General features: G+C 39.4%; 1 long non-coding RNA gene across 1 annotated transcript; it reads left to right on the top strand.

Moving 5' to 3' along the window:
* The first annotated feature begins 8,015 nt into the window (after positions 1-8,015).
* LOC102495554 (uncharacterized) lies at positions 8,016-22,419 on the top strand. The gene is made up of 3 exons (XR_334274.1): positions 8,016-8,137; positions 9,422-9,508; positions 22,332-22,419. It is a non-coding gene; the product is annotated as an uncharacterized LOC102495554 (long non-coding RNA).
* The last annotated feature ends 1,316 nt before the right edge of the window (positions 22,420-23,735 follow it).

Below are 23,735 nucleotides of genomic sequence, written 5' to 3'. Positions count from 1 at the left end.
GTCCTAGGGCAACATGAGGGTGCAGCATCCCCCTCTTCTCCCCATACTTCCTGTTTCTGAGTTTGTTTCATCACACAGTAACACTGAGCTCAGCCCACTCGATGCCAAAATTCACATCAACATCTGAAATAACATCTTCAAGATGAAAGGATAAACAGATAAAAGGATGCCAGTGATGTCTCAATTCAAGCCATGGGAAATGTAGCTAAATTTGTTATTCTTCCCATCCCACGTGAACAAAAAGTGCCTTATACCTGCCTCATAGTAGCTCTATAACTAGTTCACCACTTGTGAGGAAAAAAAATCTCAATTTAATACTTAATCATCTTGAATGACACTAGACCTATTTTTCCCAACTTTTAGAATTTTTTATAGTGGAAGATTTTAAACAAAAATAGAAGGAAGGAACCCATGAGTCCATCACTCAATTAAAAAGTTATCAGCTCACGGCTAAATATGTCTCTTTCTTCTCCCACCAACTTCCCTCCTCCTTTTAGATTATTTTGAAACAAATCCGAGACACCATATCAATTTACCCTTAAATATTTCAGCATGTGACTCTAAACAATGGTTCTTTTTTTTATAATACATAACCGTATTGTCATTCCCACTAAAAATGATAATTAGTCCTTAATATCATTAATTAGTCAGTATTTAAATTCTCCCTAATATATTTAATATATTTTTTACAATTTATTTGGGTTCAAATAAAAATAAAGTCCAAACTTGGGGCCAGCAATTAGCGTAATGGCTATGTCGCTGGACTACCACATAGTCGACCGCGGTTCGCATCCTGGACCCAGTGGCTTAAAACTCACGCTGGGCATTTGTGCATGCCAGCCCAACACACCCCAAGATCCCGAGAGGAGAATGGAGGAGAAGGGATTGCGGCATGGCCATCCCCCTGGGTGGGGGGTGATTTCTTGCTTTCTGTCTCTCTGTCTCTCTCTGTCTGGTGAGCGCACGCGCCCTACAGCGAAAAAAACCTCTCCATAAATAAATAAATAAATAAATAAATAAATAGAAATAAAGTCCAAACTTTTCAATTAGTTGTTATGTCTTTTAAGATTCTTACTTTCTCTAGCTTCTAAATTTATACTCTCTTTCTCTCCCTCTCTCTACCTCTCTTTCTTTTTTTGATGCAGTTTTGCTATTGAAGAAAGCATGTTGCTTATCCCTAGAGTTTTGATAATCTGGATTTTGCTAAGCATCTTATAAGCACTTTAAGATAAAGTGACTGGAGTGGTCCCTTCTGGTAGTTAAAGGATCTAATGATCTCCCAGGAAAAGAAGGGAGAAAGGGTGCATCCCTATGGTATCATTTAACACATTCCTCTGTTCTCTGTAAATTGGTAGTTAAGTTTAGAAGCGTGATCATATTCTGGTTTGATTTATTTTTTAATTCATAATAAAGTACATGTGCACACATGAGTGAGAGAGTGAAAGAACTATGCTCCACAGGGCTCGACTGTGCCACAATCCATTCCCTCCGATCTTGTAGCCCATCAGGATCCTAGGCACATGGGCAGCACCCAGTCAATTTTCAGGTCAAACAGGCCTGGGACTCAAACCATGATCAGCATATGGCTTCCAGCTCCAGAGTCCAGTATGCTATAGACTGTGCCACAGAGACTGGGCCTGGTTTGATGTTTTGACAAGATGATGCCATAGACGGTAATTTACACCTCCATTATAAGATCTGGTTGTTTCTGAATTGGTAGTCATTGATCACTGTCTAGATTTAATTTTTTAAGACAAGAATTCATTATTGTTTATTCAAGACTTTAGAAACTAAAAGTGCTTTGAGTAGAACTAGACATCTAAGGTAGGAATCTAGCCACTTAGTAAAGAGATCATATATCATTCTTTATTCCCCCAATGCTGAGAGCATGGTGCCTGTGTTATTACAGGCACTCCAAGAGTGTAGGGCAAATTAAATTAGAAAACTGATATTTTCTCTAAAATGTAATTTATACAAAGAAGTACAGACTTTCCTATTTTCATCATTAGCTCTTATAATGTCAAGGACTTCACCACTACCTTAACACTTAGACTGCCTGTTCCTTTTAATTTAGTCATCAAATTCTCCTCACATTCAGAAAAGAAGAAATTGCTGTGCCTGGAATTAAATGGCTGCAAAGGCTAACATTAGCTTTAGTATTTCCATCACATCTGTCTAAATTTCCTCATTAAGTCTTCGGGTATAGCTTTTTCAATAGCATTACCTGGGCTGTATATGTAAGTTATGTCCCTGCTTATACAATTGGGCATTTCGGGAAAGATTATATTTTTCTTCTGTCTGTGATGAGGAACAAAAGGAAATTTGGTTCGCACAACATAGGAGACACCTTTAGATGTTCTCGTTCTACTTTTTAAACAATTTATTGTAACAGCACCTTGCAGGGCTCCTTGCCCTGGGGGTTCTTGATCCTATTTTGCCACACCAACCTCTCTCTTGATCTTGACAGATTTAGACAATAGGACTAAATCAGCATTTAGCAGAGGTCAACATAAAAGCTGGTTCCAGATAGGTAACTGATCCTGGCCTTGAGGCCGCTATGACCCTTCATTGTCAAGGTCCTCTGAAACATTTTTTAGTCCCATTTTCTTCTTTTTTCCCACCCAATACTTTCTTCAGTCTCCTGTGAACTATTCAGTCTACCGAGCAACTGCCGTTGATCACCAACATGTCAAATCAAATAGGCTTTCCTCAGTTCTCACCTCACATGATGATTTTGCAGTTTTCAAGCTGTTGAGCAGCCCCTTCCTTTCAAAACCCCTCATTCAATATCTCGGTCTACACACTCTGATTCTTCTACTTCTCAGATCACTTCTCAATCTCATTCAGTTTTCTCTTCTTTCATGTGCCTTTTAAATATTGGATTTTCCTATAGCTTTCACCAAAGACTTCTCTTACTCTCTTTCTCAATAATTTCATTATCAAGTTTTGGGAGAAAAGTACTCTGTCCTTATCCAAGGGGTTCAGACTCACATCTCCAGTTACACATTGGGAGAGCTGCAAATAAATGATCAAGCAACGCACATACAAATCAAATTCTTATCTGTTCCACCCCATGTCCTGCCTTGTATCACTGCCCTGCACAGATCTGTAGAAGCCTCCAGTCCCCCATAGTTACCCTGTCCTCGTTTCCTTCTGTTCTCCACGTCTAACTGGTCATCAAGCTCTTTCAAATAAGTACTCCAGAGGTCTCTCAAAGTCATCTTTTCTGCTGCTCTGGCTTTACTCCTTGCTTAGTTCATATCCTACCCTCCTTGTGCCTGAGCCCCTCTGAAGGTGTAATTCACATGGCTGCCCGCATTATTCTTACACACAGTGGATAGTGTGACTATCTGTCTATCCTCCTTGAAGACTTCCAGTGGCATCCATTTCTACAGGCTGCAGACAACAGCACCCAAAGCATTGACAGCATAGACCTAATTTCTCTTTCCAGCCCCATAAGTCAAAGTGAAGAGTCTGGAGCACCAAGTAGTAGAAGGAATTTGAAGAAGGATGGAACTTCTGCAGGAAGGTAATCAGAAAGACACGCCAAAGTAGAGAAGCAACAGAGCAAAAGCACTGAAGTCAAAAACACAGTTTTATTAAAGGGAAGACAAAGAAGGATAAACTAGTGGATAAGGAAGGCTGATGTCATCATCTAGGCAGAGATACGGTTCAAACAATAGGCTGGAAAAGAATCATTAGTGAGAGTCTTAAGGCAAATCAAACCTAAGTGTAATAGCAGGGCTATGTTCACTTCCGTGTATGTTATCTATCCCTGCATACAGCTTTCCCAAGCCTAATATTCTGCAGCAGACCCAACAAAATGCTCCGAAGTTGGCTAAGTGTTCTTACTTCTATTTTAGGCTTTCAATCCCAATTGTTTAAAACTCCATTAAATATAAAACTTCATTTCAGAGCTACTTGGAAATGAGTTACAGAAATGCTGCATATTTCCCCTCTTACTTCTTCCTCAGCATTTCCCCAGCTTCTAAAAATAACCCTTAGATGTTCACTGTTGTAGCTCCCACTTGCACACCTATCGTGTTCAGAGCCAACTGGGACTGGCTTTTCACTTTCACTGGCATTTCCTTTTTTGTGTCTCTGTTTATTCCTGCTCATATAGCATTTCTTTTTAAATGAAGCCTAATGTTTCTGAGAAAATTATGTTCTGCCTTAGGAATGAAAAGGCTACAAATCATCATTTTTCTCTTCTGATTTCCATAGTAGCCCCAGAAGACATTTTTCACAGCCAATGTAGGAGCTCTCCTATGCATATTTAGGAGGGCAAATAAGAGCAAGAACAGTTAGTGATTGCCAATATTTACTTGAAAGCTAAGACTTCCTATGAGCCAGACCCTGTGCTAGTCACATTGCAGGCAGACTCATATTCAATTATCACATCAATCTGATGACTAAGTTTCCTTACACTCATTTTTTAGCTAAGTACATAAATTGAAGCTTGAATAGATAAAAGAACTTGACCTAAGGTACAAAACGCATGCATGGCAGTGCCCAATCACAGACCTACATCTATATGACACCATAACTCATGTTCTGTAAGCAGAAACATCACGTGAAAATTTTAAACTAGAAGCCTTATCCTGATCTCTTAGGTTGCATTCTTGCAGAAGCAGACCCAGAAACAAAGATTAGAGTGCCAGCACACTGAGTACACCAGTGGAGGCGGGAAGAAGTGATTTAGGGAAGGGAAGAAAGCCAACGAAGGTAGTGCATCCTTAGAGGAACTCGGAGAAAACACCAAACATGCCTCAGAGGCAACCCAAGCAGGACATAAACTGAGGTAGTTCCTTCACCCATTTCTCTGCTGGTCACTGGTTGAGAGCTGCTCTGTAGGGGAATTAAATGTGGCACTTAAAGCTTGCCCTGAGCAAGCTCCCTGTCAGAAAAGGACTTCAGGCAGAGCATCAAAGATGGTCACAAAAAGCAGCCTACAGCAAGGAGGGGAAATCTTGGGGGCCGCAGGCTGGGCACCAAGAGCATCTGCTACACATGCACATGTGCCTGGAGCTACAGGGGCAGAAGTTCCCACCCTGCACACATGTTCAACTGAGCTGCTTCACACACCATCCTCTGGACTCAGCCTAAAGATTTGTTTCAGTAATTGGCTTTCACCAGTTTTTCCCAGTAATTCTCTTTTCTGTCTCCAACTGGGTGATAGAAACTCTGAAGGAGATGCAGGAATGACCATGAGGATGTGACCACCAGAGATGGTGGAACCCCCTTCCATCCTTCTGCTTAACATACCAGCACCTTCCATCTTCCAGCATACATTACACTGTAGAAATCTGTACCTTACCCCCAACCAAGGAGTCCTCGTCCTATCCCTTCAGGTTGCAAAGACTAGATACTCTAACAGTTTCCACATTCCCACTTTTGGAGAAGATGAGATCATTTTCCAAACAGGACTATATCTCTGAAAAATCTTCCTGAAATTCCTTCATTCAAGATTTTGCAATTCTGAAGTTTGTAAGTCAGTAAACATATAACCAAGAGAACTAAATAGTGCATAGTTCTTCGGGATTAAATAACTCTTGAAATAGTTTTATACAATAGGTGGATGGATGTTTTAGTAATAATGAAAGATATGAATAGTTCTAAAGAATTCTCATGTAATGATGATTCGACGTATGCCCAACCATCTAGTTAGTTCATTGTTTCTTAGTATAATTCTAAAAGATTCTTGCAATTTAAGAATCAAAAGTCCAGTTAAGTAACTTGTCCAAAGTCACACACAGCAAATGAAAGGCAGATCCAGGGTCCAAACCTAAGCCTGTTTTTTTGTTTGTTTGTTCGTTTTTTTACCATGCCACAGTGCCTGCCTAACATTACCCAGAGAGAATTTGCCAGAAAAACACTTGAAATGCTAAATAGTGAATTATTTTCATAAATAAGAAAATACAGAGTACTTCAAAGCTGTTTGAAAGATTACAACATCCTGGAAAATGGTTAATACATTATTGGATGTTTCTGTATTCTCCATGAGTCATCAAATTAACAACGTCATCTGCATCTGCTCTTGAGAGAAGGATGTCTTGTTAGAATGAAAAGAATTCTGAGATCATCTAATCAACAGCTTGCAGAACTGAGGCCCAGAGAAGTTAAGTAACTAACCCAAGGACACTCAGCCCATTAGGTAGCAATCAGCCAGGATTAGACCCAGGTTTCCCCCTTGAGGTCTGTAGCTTTTCCTATTCGCCCCATCAGGTTCTCTCTTTTCCTTCAAATTACTCCCTCGGGCAGTGGTGGATTCTCACAATCATTGGCTCTGATGCAAATTTCAATCAGTTCCACTTCTCTGGCGTTTCTAACAATCCTCAGAAATGTTTTTCTCACAGGCGTTTAGGAGAGTGATATAATAACCATTTTTAAAATGTCTTTTCTCTGAACAAAATAACAAGCCCAAGCTGCAGGCTTCTGCTTCAGTGTTAGATAATACTTGTCTGGGATTGCAAATCATTTGCAGGACAAGGCCCGGGGGAGGAGGGGGCGGGTGTGAATCTTTTGTGGTTTCTTGAGTAACATGAGGCGATTTGTCATTTGAGAGAGGCTGGAGCCTGTGCTCAGATCCATAGGCGATCAGGCTCATTTTATCTTTGAACACTTGCAGTTTCTGAGGCAGTTTCGAATAGGGGTAGAACACAATGGCTGCAGACAGACCTGTTTTTCTCTTCCCTTCCACCCAAGTAAGAGAACAGGCTAATAATAAATCTAAGTTCTAGAACTTGAATTTGAACTGAAAATACCTCCGAATAAAACCTGTTTCTTCCATCCTGCAAATAGCAGGGGAAGCGATCAGCCAGAGCTGGAAACTGGTGCATTTTCTGTAAATGCGCGTCCTCTGGTGATGGATTTCGGTAACGACTGGCTCACGGGAGAAGTAAACAAAATTATCATACCAAAAAGAATTTTTTATTGGGGCGGGGGCGAACAAGAGAACTCATTAATGTTCAACTTTACAGTCTTAAGTCGATGGTTATGGAGGACCCGCTGAGAGTTGTGGTTGTTCTCCTAAAAATAAGCCCAAGATTTTTTTTTTTTTGAGGGATTTTTGCTATAAGGAATGGGTGCTCACCAGAGAGACAGAGATAGAAAGTGAGAAATAACACTCCCCCCGCCCAGGGACATGCCTAGGAGAAATTCAAAGCACTGTTACTTAGGGACTTTGTTGCTGTTCATATTTACAGAAAAGTAAAAATAAAGCAATTCTGAAGGGGCAGTGGGTAAAGATTTTGGCTACTTATGTAAATTTTCACCAAAAGAGTCAAAATTTGTGTTGAGTCCCCTTAGTTTTGGAAGAAGTATAAAAAGAATTCCAGAGAAAAGAGACATTTTATTTATATATATATATGTAAAGAAGAAAAGAAATATTCTTAAAAAGTGTTTTGACTCAAAAACAAATGATGTGGGCTTTTAAAAGATACAATAAGCTATGCCCTTAGTAGTAAATCTTCCATCAACGAATGTCTTTCTACTTTATTGCTTCCTTGTAACAGCTCTGCAGACAGCTGCATATCTTTACTGAAGTATTTAGACTGAAAGGGCAGCAAGAGAAAGCTAGTCGCTCTATTTGACATTCCACTCAGCAGTATTCCCTTCCCTGGTTCCTGCTCATGTTTGATAAGGAATGAATTCCAATGATCTATGGTTAGCTGCTAGTGGTGAGAGAATTTTCCCTCATAATTCCTTTCCTTACTTCTTCACTCTCCTTCACCCACACAAACACCTTTAATTCAGACCTCCTCCACTGCCTCCATTAGTCATCCAGATCATTCCTCACCTCACTGAGCACACATTTATTTCCTAAGTAATGCTCACTTTAACCTCTTGGTGCAGGAGAAATACAAAATCAAATCAGCTGGCCACGTCTAGCACTCACGGGGACTGTGCACAGGTTTTGCCGTTCCCACTCTGGAACCAATCAAGCAGGAGCCCATCAGCAAGCAGACCACATTACATAAGGCAGCTGTGAGGCCAGCTCAGAGGCTAACCAGGGAGGCAGATCACACGGCCACAGCTTCACCCACGTGCTTGGAGACTCCTCCATCCACCCCTGGTGAAAAGCAACCCCAGACGTCTGTGTTTGTCGTACGTTTTGTGACAGCCAGTGAGCATGAAGGTATAGAACAGAATTTCTTGCTATGCTTGTGTATTCATAAGTCAAAATACTTAGCAGACTTCATGTTGCTTCAGGGGAACACAGAAACATGCTTTGCTTCTTTGAATATTCCTTCAGCTCTTTATTAAGGTTAGCAGTGGGCCTGGGATGGTTTTAGATTCTTTGGTTATTGCCAGGGCAGCATGCGTTTAATGACTAAACTGAACCTGGCAGCTCTGGCCACAGGAGGACAACCCAAATCTGTCCCTTCTGCTCCTTAGATGAGTTTTTTCACTTGGCTGCTCTGTTGGAAGAAAAGAGGGCATCCCAAGAAATTGAATTCAGCTGCGATAACCTGATTCCTATTTGCTCAGGTTCCAGACTATATTTTAAAAGTCTAAATCTCAGATGGAGGTTTGGTTTGAGCAGTGAGTGAGCAAGTAAAACCTCTCTCCACCTAGAAAGAAATCATAAGAAAAAAAAGCCAGAATTGACATCGTTTTTCATCCACATGATTTGGGGTGATCCTAAGTAGGTCATTGCACTTTGGCTTGGCTATGCACTCATTCAGCTTTGGGGCAATGATAACAATAATTGAGCATTCCTTCTAAGAGGAAATTTTCTTTTCCTACCAAGATATCACATACTTATATTTAGTATACAGAAAAAAACCTCTCACTTTTAAGATCAAATTTATATTATTGGATGTTCCCTCATTATATGATTAAGATAGCATTGCATTGTAGAAAGGAAATATGTATAATTTTAAGAGGAACAAAGAAATAGAGAAAAGAGGAAAGTGAGGGAGAACAGGAAATAGAGGAGGAGTAAAAGTGAAAGAGTCCAGAAATATTTAAGAATATTAAAGCCATCCCCACTCTAAGAGAAACAGTATTAATCCACTGTAACAATAGTCGGAGAAGGCTAATTAGAGAAAACTAAACAGTTCCTGGGAGCTCAACAGCATCTGGGGTGAGGAGTATTTCAACTAATCATGGCCTCCTCCCCACTGGGAATCTTTGCTGACATTAATATAAAGGGAGGTGACGCTTGTGGGAGGGTGTCAAACATGGGAATCATATGGAGAAAACAAAGTCCAAGATCCCTCCTAGAAATAAGGGAGAAGGAAATGAATTCCTACTCTATGAACAAAGGACACCAGACACATGTTTGAAGATGAGATCTAGAAACTCCCAGAGAATAAGCCCAGTAATTAAATCATTGAATACCTATAAATCACTCCATCTCCAACAAGATAGGAAAACAATTCTTCATAAATAATGAAGAGAGGTGTGTCGTTCGCAGGGACAGCTGGTCGTTATGTGGCAGTCACACGGCATAGACCTGGAGATCTACATCCTCCCAGTGATGAGCTTCGGAGAGTCTTGTTATGTAAGTGTGGATGGGTGGCAGCTAGTTGTCAGTTAAATGACAATATTTCAGCATTTTTGACTAATAATTTCTAAATTCAGTACAAAGACTTTCCCAAAACCTTAATTCTGAAATATGTTCAGTATGCAAAGTTCTGGATCTCTTCTTAGCTGCCTTTGTTGTAGCTGTGGTTATTGATGATGATGATGCTATTTTGTTGTTGGCGACAATGAGGTTGTATAGATAAAGGAGACAAAAGGGCTAAGACTTCAGCAGTTTCTGGGGAGTTGATTTTTGTAAAGGGCTTTGCTTCCATCTAGTGGTTACTTTGCAGAACTGTTATTCTAACAGGCGAAATTCATTTGACCAAATTTTAAACTGCCCCAACATTGTTCAGGGAGTTGGTGAGTAAAATGCATACTACTGCTATTATTTAACAAACACTGTTAATTATATAGCCCTGCCCTTGATAAATTCCCAGGCTATTGGGGAAATCAGTGACCTATATATTCATAGCAAAAATATTATGCTGTAAAACTCACATATAATAGTTAATATCTATGTCATATGTGCTGGACATTGATCTAAATATTTAACATGTTTTAATTCATCTAATTTTCCCAGTAACCTTATAAAGTACTATTTTTAGACTCATTTTACACAACAGGGAGCTGAAGCTCCGAGAGGTTATGTAACTCCCTGGGAGTCACACAGAACAATTGCTAGAGCCAGGCTATGAACCAGGCAGACTGTTTCAAGCCTGTCTTCTTACCACTATATATTCATATGAAAAGTACAACAGGAGGAATACATGGTAAATATATAAGAATTGAACCATGCTGCCCAGGATGGGAGCAAGAATTAAGAGTAGAAGAGAGATCTAAACTACATTTGTAGGTAGAATTAATAGGACTTGGTGGGCAATTAAGTGGATGGAGAGAAAAGGAAGATGGTAGTTTTGCAGCTAAACAAAATGGGAAATGGTGATTAAACAGTGAATATTGAAGTAGATATAAATGGCAGGGGAACAGATAAAAATTAAACTCTCCTTCCTTCCTTAGAGGCTTAGAAGTGATGTAAAACAGTTCAGTCAAAAATATGAATGTTAGAAAAGGGCCTCTGAGTAATTAGGACAACTGTCCCTTCAAGTTGTAAATCACTGACCTGAATGACACATGAAAATATGCTCATCTCATAGGACTTTGTAAAATTTTTGAAGTTTCTGAAGTTGAAAATGTCTATTGTGAGCTATACCTACAAATATATGTTCAAATATTTTATAGTTTATAGAAAGAGCTTACTGTGGGACCCTGTGTGATATGTCTTCAGGGAATCTTTCATAGAACTTTATTAAAGTTGTAGGAGTCTTAGAATTCAATTATTACAGCTTCCTCATTTCACAAACAAATGAAGTTATGTCAAATCAATGTTTTTGAGCACCTACACCATAATAAGGAACTGACGTACTCTTCGCATGAGATAAAAAGAAGTGTAATATGCAGTTCTTGTTCTCAAAATTTACATGTTAACCTGGGGAGATAACAAAATAGTTGCTCTTCTGATTTGCTCAGAATCCATCCCCCTTCTCTTGGTCACAGCATCCTGGATTTTTTTGGAGGAACCAGTCGCTCCTCCACCATCAGTGAATTATGTGGGGCTGTCCTTAACCCTGGCTCTGGGTGATACAGCCCAGCCAATAAGAATAATAGCCCATTCTCATCATTGATCCAGGAATGGGCTACTGACATAGGCCAACAAAAACAAATGAGCATCATGCCAAGAGTTTTTCTGAAACTTCTGATTTTCAATTACCTGTATACCTGAAAAATCTTTAAATGAAGTTCAATATTGACGCCAGTTCTGTGTCTTTTTTTTACCTGTTATAAAAGATACTCTTTGAGCTTAATATGTCCTTTTACCTTCATTAAATAAGATTTTCCTGTATTACCACTCTATTTCTCTACATTCAGGAACACAAGTATCTAATGTATTAGATTGTCTTGTCTGTCTTCCAGTTCTATTATCTTCTCTCTGCATATTTTGAGACTCTCTCAAATATTTTTCCATGCCTGTTTTCAGCCCTGAATATTCTGATCCTTGCTGTCTCTATTTTTTAGTGTAATAGTAAACAAATGTCTTAAACCCTGCAGTTTCCCTATCACTCTGTTCTTTTAATCTCATGTACTACTACTACTTTTCTTGAATTTGCATTCTTACTGAAGTCTTTTATACCTTGTAGTACATATAAGGAACCTCCTCCTAATATTCCAGATTTGGTGTCTTCTCCTTACTTACTGACTGATTAATTGGTTGAATGATTGCTTTAGAAAATAGTTTGTGATGATAATCTAAAGCCTTTTACTACTGGAAAACTTGATCTTTTCAATATTAAAAAAAGGTTTTAAGAGAGAGATTTTTGCTATAGGGCACATACACTTGCTGGAGAAACAGAGACAAATCAAGAAATTGCCCCCCTCCCCGAGGCGGCAGGGAGAATTGCCACACCACAATCCTTTTCCTCTATTCTCCTCTTGGGATTTTGGGCACACACACCTGGTGGGAGTATTTTTATTTGTTTGTTTGTTTGTTTTAATACAGTCAATCACTATACATCATTTAGATTGTAAAGAGATTTTACCCAACATGGTATACACCATACACCAGGCGAGTTGAGAATACTATACACATCATCAACAGACAACAAACCATATCTGTGTCCCCAAAATGTCTTAGTTCTCCATTTTTTTGCCAAATTTCCCTTCCTGTACTCTTCCCCACTCCCACTCTCCTTCCACTTTGTCTACAGTGGCCAGTGTGAGTTTTAAGCCACCAGGTCTGGGACTAAAACCCTGGTTGACTAAGTGGGAGTCCAGCAACATAACCATTATGCCATCTGCTGGTCCCCAACATGAAAGTTTTTAAAATGTACCTCTACGTAGAGAGAGTGAAAATGAGAGCAGAAGTGGCTCCCCCATTTTAAGTAGGCATGCACAGCCCATGCCCAGTGGAGCAAGGCCAGACAAGCTGGAGTGGTGCTTATATGGGAAGATGATGTCAACTTACATGTCTACTCTTTATGTATGTATTTATTTAAATGCCAAAAGTCACGTACATGTGAGGGAGAGAGAGAATGTGAGCAAAAGTGCCCTCCAATGAGGCCTGGTCGTGCTGCAACCCCCATTCCTACATTTCTCCTTCCCATTAGGATTCTGGGCACATGTATGCATATGTGCCTGATGGGTTTTTCAGTTACTAGGACAAAGATTCAGCCCTGTGAGATCTGGCTCACTTCACATGGCACTTAATCACTGCGCTAAGAGGCTGACCAGTGTTTTCCTTTTAAAAATATTTTGTTCATATTTAATAGTGCATATTTTAAAATCTCATCATATTAAGGACTTGAAGGTCTCATCCAAATGTAGGTTGTGTTGGCTGCCTCTTGCTCATGGTGGATGTATCTGTATGCCTTTTTATTATTATTTTTTTAATAGGGAAGTTCTTGTTTGCTTTATCTGCATGAATTCCTTGTGGCCTAGTTGAGGGTGTCACTTTCTAGACAAGATTGACATTTGCTCCTACCATGGTAATCACTAGATGGAGACCACTTTTTACATTCATTTCAAGGGTTAGGGTTTACTGGACAATAAAAGAAATAAATATTTGAATGATGAACTCAACTGAGAGTAGAACTAAAGTCCCAACTTTTCAAGTGGGGAATCTGAGAACAGAGTGATTGTCTCCCTGGCAGTGCGTAGGGTTTGCTCCTGTTACACCCTTTCATTACGGCATAGCCCTTCGAGGATTGTGGCTTTATTCAGTTAGACCTTTCTGGCTTTGCTCTGAAGTATAAGCACTTGTCTCCATTTGGCACTTAAAATGTAATCCCTTTGGTCATAGGGACCAGTTAGACCTATTAATATGACCCAACCCTGAACATCAAGAGCTTCATTCAATTCCACTATTACATTTCTGCTTTTTCAGTTTTCCTCTTAATTTTTGGGTTTTGGAGGAAATTCCCTTAGTTCCTTGTTACCTCATTTTATTCATTAGCTCTTATTTTTATATTGACGTAGTTAACATTACATAATATACCACATTACAAAAAGTGTAAATTAACAACTGATTCAGTAATTTAGAGAGCCTTGTGACAGAGCTATTATTTGAATCTTAAAATTTTCACACATTTTCCTCCTCAAATAAGTTACCAAAATAATGAACCCAAGAAATTGTATCTCACAATCCTTTTTAAATTTTTAAAACCTTATAAACTTATTATTTCTTCTATGAGAGGAAGAGACCAAAAAAAAAAGGGTGCATGAGACAGAGAAAAACATTCACAGTAGGGTCTTCTTACAGAGATTCACTCCCAGCCTCAATCAGTCAAGATCATGAGCCCACAAGTGCCTCTGGCATGTATAGGGGGACCTTAAGATGTAAATCTGAGACTTTCCTATATGGTCTCAGCAAAGCAGAGTATGTGTTACCACTGTGCCACTTCAGCTGACCTCACAGATCTTTCTATTCGTGATAGTACTTTGCCTAGCATGGCTCCAGGTTAATTGGTTGAAAATGTTTGGGTAGAACACAATTAATCAAAGTAACACATTAATTAAAACTTATATTGAAGGGCCAGCAGGTGGCATGGAGGTTAAGGCATTGGATCCAGATGACTGACTCCATGGTTCAAGTTCCAGACCCTGTGGCATGAAAATCATTCTTGGCATGTGTGTGTGTGTGTACACTCAAAATCCAGAAAGAAGAAGGAATGTGATGTGGCCTTTCTCCCTGGGGGGTGATTTCTCACTTTCTGTCTCTCTTTCTCTGGCAAGAGCATGAACACTATAGCAAAAAAAAAGAAAAAAAAAGAAAAAAAGAAAAGAATATTCCACATTGAACTATTGATAATATGATAAACCATTTGTAAAATGGAAATAGTTTTAATGACACAAATATGATGGGATCTTCCTTTATAGAGATTATAACATGGGGTAGGTTTAAGTGTTTTAAAGTACCTTTATCCCTTTTCCTCTCCAGGAGTTTGAGCCTTCACTGGCAGACACACACACACACTCACACACACACACACACACACACACACACACTGCTTTTTTGTTTTTGTCATTTATTCTATCCGCTTCTTTTTGTTAGGCTGGTTTGCAAATGCTTTAATATATTGTCACATTTGTCTCTAGTTCTAAATGAATTGTCTAACAGAAAATTAGCATAAGAATTATTATTTACAATATCCAGTCAACTCTAGTTCTAAATGAATTGTCTAACAGAAATTTAGCATAAGAATTAATACTTACAATATCCAGTCCATGTTTTTATGATTTCTATGTAACCTAGGATAATTGCATAGTTTTAAAACATATTTATAAAACTACTTTTGTCTATTTTCTCATTTGCCTGTTTGTCCTTGTAAGAATTCATTTTCAACCATCATTGTTCATCTAATTTACTTAACATGTTTTTACTATCTTTGTATAAACATTTATTTTATTTTTAAAGTTTTCTTAGCTGTATTTGGCATTACTTGGCCAGCATTCATACGTTGTTTGCCATCAGGATTGAAGCTATAATACAAAGCATGTGCGACTATAATGTGAATACAAGGACAAGCTTAGGACTGCTTACATTGCTGGCCCAGAGGCAGGTTGAACTGATTCCTGGCTTGCTGCTGGACAGGAGACAAATCTCTTCCTGGATTTTAAGACAAACAGAAAAACCGGATCTAAACATTGATCCTCAGATGATTGTTACAGGCTTTGGGCCATCAGTAATCAATGCAGCTAGTTGTAATTTGAGTTCACTGAAAAAATAAACCTTTATTCTCTTCCATGAGAAGGTTACTTCTACAGCTGATGCCACTATACAAGGGTTAGGACCCCAGTGAACTTTAAAAATGTTTTAAATTGGGGCCAGGCAGCCTTATAGAGGTAAGGTACCTAGATCTACCTGGGAAGGTCCTGTGTTTGCATCCTAGAACCTTCCTGAGCATACCAGGCACACATGTGCCCATGATCCAGGCCAGCTGTGACTGGGAGTGAATTATGGCATGGAGACCCTGTTGGAGGGCATTTCTGCCTCTCAGGAGAAATAAACTTTAAAAATAAAAATAGTAAAATGGTGCCCCAGCTCTAGTAGCATGCGATACATGCTGCTGCTTGGCAGGCTGAGGCCACACGGGAAGCCTATGTTCAACTCCCAGCCCACCCTAAAAGCCAGAAAAGACAGTGTATGCCTGTAGTTCCAGCTACTTGGGAGACTCAGGAGGATTGTGCCACTGTGAGACCCTGTGTAAAATGTCACACACACACACACTACTCCACACATAAATGGGTAAAAAAGTGCCAGTTCTGAAAAGTGAACAAATATGCTTAAAAATTACCTAAAAGTTTGTAAAACTCACCACATAGTGTTTATTAAATATTTAATAAGAAAAATCAATCATTGTGAATAATTATTTTAACAATTTTCATTCAATAAGATCATGAGTGACTGCCTCATGATAATAGATAATACATACTGCATAAATACAAGGGATTTTCAAAAAGCTCATGGAAAATGCATATTATAAAAAAATTATGCATGTATTTCCAAATTTGTTTGCACCACAATGGAATACTTTGATTCCATTTTCTGTTAACCTTTTGAAGTCCCTTCATATTCCATCCCTTGAATCTGAGCAGGCTTATTAGTCCAGCAGAAGTAATGTATGTGATTTCTGAGGCTAGTTGATAAAAAGTCATACAACTTCCACCTGGTTCTCTTAAAGTTCTCTTGAAACATAGCCGTTGTGTTGTAAGGAAACCCATACTGTGGTCTCACAGCCCACATACAGAGGCCATGTAGGCATTCTAGCTGGTAGCCTAGATGAGGTCCCTCTGATAGCCAGCAACAACCACTAGACACATAAAGATGCCCCCAAATGATTCCAGATCCCAGCTGTGAAATCCTCCCCCTTCTTTGAGTATTCTGAGGTCCCAGACATTGTGGTGTCATCTCTGCTGTGTGTTATCTGAATTTCTGACCCATAGAAGCAATGAGCATAATAAAATAGTTGTTTACATTGCTGTATTTGGGGGTAGTTTGTTACATATTGGTAGATAGCCAGAACATAGTCTGACTCAAGCATGGCCCCCCCACCCCAAATGGTAGAGAAGTTGAATCCTCTCACAATAGAAATTCAAGCAGCCCATTTCTTTCTTTGCTTTGTCTGGAAAGGGAGATGGCCTGAGGTCAGCATCTAGATAGATTCCTTGGCAATGGCTCAAGATCTGAGTAGGTAAACATGGCCTTATGGAAACAAAATTGGAATATTGGTGACAAGGTTTGCTCATAGGGCCCATAGTAGTCAGGCTGGAGACCATGCATGGGAACAGCAAGAGTGACCTCTCTTTGCTAAGACTAAGTGCCTTTTTTTTCCTTGCAAGCTTTTTGTGCTACAACCCAACTAAGACTTGCTTCCTATTTTAAGGAATTGGTTATTCTCTGGAGATGGATAGTAACCCCCTGATTATACTTAGGTTGAAACAAGAAACTATCAATATTTAGCCATTTTGATTTATAAAAATAGCAATTTCCTATGGTTCCACCTAATATTTATTTGAGGTTGGACAAGTAGAAAATCCAATTTTAAAAAAGGCAATTTATTGATCTTTGTACATGGTGCATGATCAATTCAAGAGCTAAATCAGTAAAGTTGGCTCGTGTCATTCTATGACCTAATCATAGTTATATAAAAATACTGACTATAATGTCAGTCAAACAATGCCTTGTTAAAACTTAGTAATGTAGGAGGATTGAGGAAAATGAAAGGGGAAGGAGGATAAAGTGACTGGTAGAATTAAAAAGCAAATCCGCTTCTGCCATCATTAAAGGCATACCTGATAGCTTTACTAAACTTGAAGGCAATAAGTACAGAAGAGGCACTTAACAATCTGAGTCATAGGTAAGATGGAAGGCAGTAATTACAAATACCATTTTTAAAATTTCTTTCCTGAAATTTAGCTCTGAATATAATGGCAAGTTTATTAGAAGAAAATATTTTAACTTGAGTCATCTCGAAGTAAACCATAAAATGTCTTAGGCACAAGTACTCTTTAGTGCTTGTTTATTTCACTGACAGAAAAACAGGCATGCTTAACAAAGTTCTTTCACTCCTTAATTCCCACCACCCCTCCTTCTAGCCAGCGAGTATCAGGGACTCATATGCCCATTCCTAGCATGTTTCAGGTCAACCTAGGATCATAGCCATGGTCTTTCATGAGACTTCAGCACTGCAGAGTGGTGCCTTACTTCCTATGACACTGCACTGGGCCACTTTGTTGCATCTTCACCAAGAAAATTCTTAGGAATATGCAAAGTAGTGTCTTATATCAACATGCTAAGTACCAAGCAAAATACACTTGGAGGAAAATATACTTAGTAAAATACACACAGTCGTACCACATTACCTTCATTTCTTTTCTCACTCACCCACCACATTTCAATTCAAAGGGTATTTATTGGCAATTGTTCTAGACTCTTGGAGAGCAATAGTTCCTCAACAAATATAATACACAGAGGGAGCTTCTCAAGGAACTGGCTTTCTGGAATCGTGGAGGAGCTAGATAAGAAAATAATAAATATAAATAAGTTTATAGAATATGCTAAAAGGTCACTAGAGCTGTGGGAGGAAAAAGAACAGTTTCAGAAGTGTGAGACCCAAAGTTAGGTAAAGCAGAGAGCAGGCTGCAATATTAAATCAGGTGGTCAAGGTGGACATCAAGGTGGACCTCACTGAAAAGGTAAAATTTAAGTAAAGACGTGAAGAAAGCAAGAGAATTAGCCATGTAGATGCATATCTTTGGTGAAAGTATTTTGGCCAAAAGGTATAGCTAGTGCACAGCCCCTAAGGCAAGGGAACATTTCTAATGTGTTCTTTGAGCAGCAGGGAGGTCAGTATGGCTGCAGTGGAGAGAGCAAGGAGGAGAATAAGACAGGAAAGCAGAGAGAGAACCAGATCATGGAGATCCTTACTACCCAGAACTGGATCTAAGGACCACTAGCATCAGCCTCATCTTGTGGGTTGCTTAAAAATTCAAACCCTCCTGCCTGGCCTCAGATCTACTAGGTCAGAGTCTGCATTTTAACAAGCTCCTAACAGACAAGTATTGAGCCTCATAGGCCCTTGTTAGCAGGGCTTTAACTGAGAGCAAGATGACAGTCATTGCAGAGTTTTCAGCAAAGCAGTCACATGATCTGCCTTATATTTAGAAGAGTCACCATGGTCTGTGCATTGGAAAGAACCTGTAAGATGGTGGCAACACTCAGGAGGTGATTACTGTAATCTAGGGGTGAGATGATGAGACTTGGGCCTGAGGGTAGTAGACATGAACAAATCTCCTACTTTGCTCTCTTCTCAGGCCATCTCCTCTCCAGTTCAATTCAGGCAAATGAGTCAATTATACATTGGAGGACTAAAAATGCTTCAGAACGAAGTGGTCATTCAAACCAGCTATCTTAAATAAGGTCCTGGGTACTGGGGGAACAAATTAGGAGAGTCCCATACAGTTCCCATCATGGCAAAAGGAGTCTTCAAGAAAGAGGAGATGCTTGAGTTACGCTTAAGAGGAGTAGGAATTGAGCTGGGTGTAAGAAGAGGGACAGGCCATCCTTGGGAAGAAACAGCAATATGTGTGAAAACATAGGTGTGAGGAACCATGTGACACATTTCACCCAAAGTGGAGGAGGGTAGGCATTGGTGGGAAATGAGATTGGAGAACTAACCAGATCATGAAGTACTTCATACACTACATTAAGGAGAACAAAATATCCAGCAAGCTCTGAAGACACAATGTCAGACTTCAAGGTGAGAAGATGTACATTTTAGAAAGAGCACTTAGGAAATTATGGGAAGGCTATGTTATAAAGGGATGAGCATAGAAAAAGGGAGAGCAGTCCCAAGTCACTAAAGAAAGGCAATAATTCATCCCAAAACTCAAAGTCCCAGAGTGGCTGTCACAAAATTCTAGAGCCCTGAACTGTCATTGGCCCATGTGCTTGAATCAAAGCCTATGAACTATAATCTAGATACAGTTCCCATCATGGCAAAAGGAGTCTTCAAGAAAGAGGAGATGCTTGAGTTACGCTTAAGAGGAGTAGGAATTGAGCTGGGTGTAAGAAGAGGGACAGGCCATCCTTGGGAAGAAACAGCAATATGTGTGAAAACATAGGTGTGAGGAACCATGTGACACATTTCACCCAAAGTGGAGGAGGGTAGGCATTGGTGGGAAATGAGATTGGAGAACTAACCAGATCATGAAGTACTTCATACACTACATTAAGGAGAACAAAATATCCAGCAAGCTCTGAAGACACAATGTCAGACTTCAAGGTGAGAAGATGTACATTTTAGAAAGAGCACTTAGGAAATTATGGGAAGGCTATGTTATAAAGGGATGAGCATAGAAAAAGGGAGAGCAGTCCCAAGTCACTAAAGAAAGGCAATAATTCATCCCAAAACTCAAAGTCCCAGAGTGGCTGTCACAAAATTCTAGAGCCCTGAACTGTCATTGGCCCATGTGCTTGAATCAAAGCCTATGAACTATAATCTAGACAAGTTACCAAACTTCTCAAACCTCCATTTTTCTTTCATGAGATCTGGTGTTCTTCAATGAGATCTCAGAGTACTATTGAGAAAATCAAAAGAGATGCTTGGCACACAGTAAATACTCAACAAACTGCCTTAGAAGAGCACTCCAAGTGAACCTAATTGCAGCCAAGGTTGCAAACCTTTGATCTAGCCCAACTACTTCACTTCTGTATGAAAACAGGCCCACAGAAAGAAAACAATTTGTTGAAGGACTCACTTCAAGATACGAAAATACAGGGACTGGAGTCCAACACACTTTGACACTGTGCTAGAATGGGAAGGGCTTTAGTTCTGAAAATAGATGCTGGTATTGCTGTGAGATTGAAGCAGTTTCTGAGTATCTCTCTCTCAGCTTCTTCTGTAAGATGGAGATGGCAACAGCAGCCATGTTGTAGGGTTGTTGAAGATTAATGCACACAGAGCACTCAGCACAGTACCAGGCACCAAGAGAAGTGTGAATTAAATGCTAGCTATTGTTACTAGCTGTGCTCTGGCTCTCAGAGCAGCATTGTTTCTGTTATTTCTGCCAGGTTGTATAAAACTTCTCATGAATTGTAATCGTCATTTGCTTCATCCCTTATGGTTACACTAATTGGAATAGGTTTGTAGATATTGAACTAAAAAAGAAAATAAAGAGCTGACTAATTCTAATTTTCCCTGCTGGCTAATGATACCAGGAGTTTTAATCAAATGAACCAAATATATTCATGTACCAAATGTCTGTGTTCATGCACAGGCCCTGGCCAGGTGCTGTTTGTGCCGTCACTGAGTTTTTGATGTCACTCTGTGTGTAATCAGTAATCGACACCAAAATTCTGACAGAATGACCATTTTTAGAGTGCCATTAGCTGTCTCTCCGGGACTGGCTGTAAATGTAACATAAGTAGGATCTTTATTACATCAATTTCTTATTGCAGTCATGTGTATCTTCCTGAAGTAAAGAGCTCTGGGAAAAGCTGAGTGGGTGAGTGTTTTGGCTTGTTTTTCTGTTAAAGAATGGCTCTAATGTTCTTTTACCTGATATTCCTATTCTATTGCAGAAGCATCCTTCTCAAGAGAACATGCATACAGTTGAAGCTAAAGCACTTTTCTGTTTGTGTACAAATGAAGCAAGAGGTTTATAAACTCAATTCTTACAGAAAAGTTGCTCTGGTGATTTGCTTTGTAGTATTTCTGACTATCTAACCCCTAATTAATCACCATAGGCTACCTTTTGCTTGTTTCATATAGTACACAGAGCTTTCAAATTTGAGCACTGGAGGAAAATTATTTTCTTCAGTACATATAAAATTCTAATTGCCACCAGAAGCAAGGTAGCTATATAATTGCCAAAGCCAAAGCAAGATATTTCTGAAGGTACTTTAATTGCAGTTTGTTTCATATTGCATCTTCTCATGAAACTGAAAACACCAACCATAAAAACTTTCTGTGGATAAGCTTCCTTTGTGTTTTGTTATGTGCTTCAGTGGATTCTTACATATCAGAATCGTAGTTTTGACACTAAGAAATTTGTATTGTTCATTTGGATGACCATGAGGGAAGTTGACTTAATTAAACTAGGAAGAGAGCAATGAAAATGCTTCAAAGGTTTTGGTTATCATGGGATTCTAATTTTAACACCTCTACATCTATAAAAGCCACTGTAGTTAATTTACTGATGGGAACTTGTGTAAGGTTTGGAATTTCCAGATAAACCCATCTTCCTGGAAGAAATAAGTTAATTTCTTTCTGTATTACCTACTGTGCAGAGGTGCAATGGGAGAGATTGTCATGTGAGACCAGGTACCTCATGGCTCTCTGATGAGTCACATTTATCTGAACATAGCAAATTTTTGTTTCATCCATTTTGACCTTCCTGGAAGTAGTAAGAACTGAATGAATAAGCATTTGAAGGGAGTGAGGACCTTGCAACTGATGACATTCAAAATTCATTTCTTATTTTAACATCCACAAAACTCCCCTATAGTCAAGTTGCCTATTCTCAGACATTGTAATTGTGATAAACTGCAAGGCTAGTTCAAACTTTTTACCCCTCCCTGTATCATATCTTTTTTTATGTGACTTTGGAGTTCCTCCATAAAGGCACAGTGTATTTTGCCACCTCCTTGAGCTAAAAAACATGTCACTTCCTTTGTTCAAAGGAATATGATAGGAGTGTCAGGGTGCCAGTTTGAAGCTTACATGTATCTACTTGCTCTCCTGTAGCTCTGTCATCCTATAAGAAGAACATCCCTGGAGATGAGACACGTGGAGCTGAGCTTCCTGGGCAGAATCCAGCTTAGATCAGCTGACCCTAGCCAACTGCAGACTTGTGAGTAATACTAAATCAGTTGTTTTAAACCACTGATATTTGAGGAGGTTTGTGATGCAGTAGTAGTCAACTCATGCAACAAATACTATGACAAGTTATTGATCTGGGCTTCTCTAGGCTCATAATCTGTAAATACATATAACATAGGGCCAGTCTACTTTCTATAATGGAGAAGATATTATCCAACTATTACCTCCATTATGCATCAAAAATAAATGACCAGCTACTAATTTGGGGCTTTTTGTTCAGCTAGGTGCTGGTACAGAGGGTGGAATACAAAGAGAAGTAATCTCTAAAGTCCCATATGTGACTGTATGGGCTCTATCATTTTGGTGGTTTTCTCTAGGTCAGCGGTTTTATCTTGTATGTCAGAGATTCAATCTTCAGCATGGTCTAATTGACTTTTAATACTTTCGAGAGAGTTTTTAATTTCCTGCATTACAGACTTCATCTGATTCTTTCTTAGCGTGTCCATTTCTTCTTTCATAACATGGAAGGACTTCCTAATCTCCTGTAGTTCATTGTCTCTTTCCTGTTCCAACTCATACAATTTGGTCACCATGAATGTTCTAAATTCTTTCTCTTGATATTTTGGTAACATTCTCTGTTTTGTTTTTTTTTTTTCAAGAAATGGAAGGGAGTTACTGTGTTCTTTTAATGGAGACATATTTCCTGGTTTATTCAGACCTGAGGCTCTTCTACTTCTAGCCATTGGGAGATGTACTCAGTTTGGAATACTTTTAGGAGAATGTTTCTTCAACTAGGAGCAAGTGTGTCTCCCTTTTGCTGTGGGTTGAAGACTGCCGAAGTGTCTCTTCTGTTGTATTTAGCAATGTGTCTGAGGAGTATTCTCTTCAGGTGTCTGAAGAAAAGTATTTCCTTTTTCACAGGTGGTTCAGTAAAAGGGAGGATCCCAGAGAGTCTCACAATACTAGAATATTTCAGAACTGTGATTCTAGACCTATCTAGACCGTCCAGAAGGGCAGAGGAAGAGAGGACTAAATAAGTGGGAAGAAAGTAAGAAGGAGAATAAAGAAAAAATCGTGCATCGCGCACTAGTGCAGTGCGCGATTTCACCAGGGGTCTGGAGATGGAAGTGGGATTGCTGTAGAGCTGAGGGCGATCCTGCATGATAAGAAGTGTGAAATTTACAAATGAAAGAAGTGGAGAAGGAAAAATATCCCTACATGGCTGATAGAGATAGAGGTCTCTGGGCTTGGGGGTGCTGGGGCTGGAGCTGGGGCAGAGGACCCTGCCTCAGTGTCCCTTAGGCCAGGGGTCTGGAGATGGAAGTGGGG

Source organism: Tupaia chinensis, unplaced genomic scaffold (genome assembly GCF_000334495.1).
Source record: "Tupaia chinensis unplaced genomic scaffold, TupChi_1.0 Scaffold000184_1, whole genome shotgun sequence".
NCBI lineage: Eukaryota > Metazoa > Chordata > Mammalia > Scandentia > Tupaiidae > Tupaia > Tupaia belangeri.
Note: the sequence above shows the minus strand (reverse complement) of the source record. Positions and strands in the feature narration are given on the sequence as shown.